Genomic DNA, 2,003 nt, shown 5'->3' on the forward strand with positions numbered 1-2,003 from the left:
AACAAATATATCTAGCACAAATGCATGCATTCAATATTGTTTGAAACTGTTACAAGTAGGAATAGCAAAGTTCTAATTAATAAAAAGCGAGATGCGCTTGAAACTTTACATAAACACTAAACAATAACACCTAGGGTACATGAGGAATGCATACCTAGACAAAGACAAAAAATACCAAAAGTAATATGGAACCACCTAAACCAAAAGTAATATGGAACCACCTAAAGACCATACATAGACTAGAGACAAAACCAACGAACAAAAAAATAAACTAGCTACCTGCCAAAGACATAAAGGCATGGTCTACTAGGGGAGGTGTTACCCTATTGCCAATCTTTACATAGTCCAATGACTTTGTCAGATTAAAGAGAATTTTTTGTTAGAATCCTAAGTAGAAGTCGAAGTACCAGAATTTGCAATTTCTTTTACCACCGAGGTAGGGATTTCTATCATAAGAGAGGAAGACATGACATGCATCTTTTGATTTGCTCTACTATATTCAATTTCCTTTTAAATATCCATCAAGGAAACTAGGTTCCTCAAGGCCATCTCTTGGCTCAAAAAAGATGTATCCTCAATTTTTTTCCTCGAGCTCTCCTGACTTTCCTTAAGATCCATCATAACCTTACTTTCTTTCTTCTGTGACACATTTTCATTAAGGATATTCAACATTTCTTCAACCCTATCCCATTTCACAAGCTTACTATACATGTTACTAGAAGCCTCCCAAAACCATTTGTCTTTCTCCTCAATCACCCATTTATCAGCCTTAGCACCTACCTCAGCTCAATCCTCAAGTCCATTAATATTTCTTATAGCCACATAAAACTATGATTAGAGCCACATGATAAGTAGGTCTTGGAGCTCAACACATTCTCCCAACCACAAAAACTTAGCATCTAGAGTGGGGGTTGAGAATTGGGTTAGGGGTATTTTGATCAAGGGGAAGGGGATAAACCTCCTTGTAATACTCAAGAGACTAGTTTGATTTTGATGCCGAGGAGGACTTTGAATCATTAGGAACCTCATCCTCGTCTAACTCTAGCAATTACATCCTTAGAAGGATAGTAGGTGAAGATTTTCTATTTCATCTATCTGACAGGATTGAAATGAGTAGAAAAATCTTAGGTTTAGAAGAGGAGACAACATTGGAAATTGTATAATCTAAGGATGATCCCTTGGTAGAGGGTAAAGGAGTTTTTAGACTTAACTCTTTCAACCAATGGAGACAATGAAGAACAAAACTAGTTAAAAAAGTCTTTTTATGTCATAGCTAAGGTAGTTTAGCATCAAAAACAACTGGATATGAAATCATTTAAACTACCAATCCAGAGTAACATATTTAATTAGCAAAAGAGATACGCCTTTCATCAGTAGGAATACCAAAGTAATTGTTATTTAGAATTACCAATAAAGGACTTGATAATATACATAGAACTTGTATTAGCATATTTTCATCCCTTAATTTCATATTAGAGGATGCAAATTATAAGTATTGATCATGAAATATCTATTGAATATATGGGAAACTAAGAGGGGGAAGGGGGTGAATCAATTAACAACTTAAATAATTTCTTCTTTTTTTTTACACATTCGGCGTAACCATCATAATTAATTAAATGCAAATATAACAGGAAAACATAAATATACAATAGATCACACAATGAACACCAAATATGACGTGGAAAACCCAAGAAGGGAAAAACCATGAAGAATGTTAGTTCTCAATATATAACACCAATTAAGGTGACACTAGTTAAGGTGATTTTTACAAAGGGTGGATCACTACTAGAATGCTCACTGCAGAAGGGCTCATTGCCTAGAAAAAGGCTCAAGATTGAAGAAAGAAGAAAGAAGAAAGAAAAAGAGAATCCACCACTGATATACAATCTGCAATGCTAGACTACTTTCAATGCCTCAATGTCAACACACTTCACACCTTAACATCAACATTAATCGGATGTTTCCTTTTCAATATTGCATATCTTTCAATCAATGCCACA

Source organism: Cryptomeria japonica, chromosome 7 (assembly GCF_030272615.1).
Source record: "Cryptomeria japonica chromosome 7, Sugi_1.0, whole genome shotgun sequence".
NCBI classification, from domain to species: domain Eukaryota; kingdom Viridiplantae; phylum Streptophyta; class Pinopsida; order Cupressales; family Cupressaceae; genus Cryptomeria; species Cryptomeria japonica.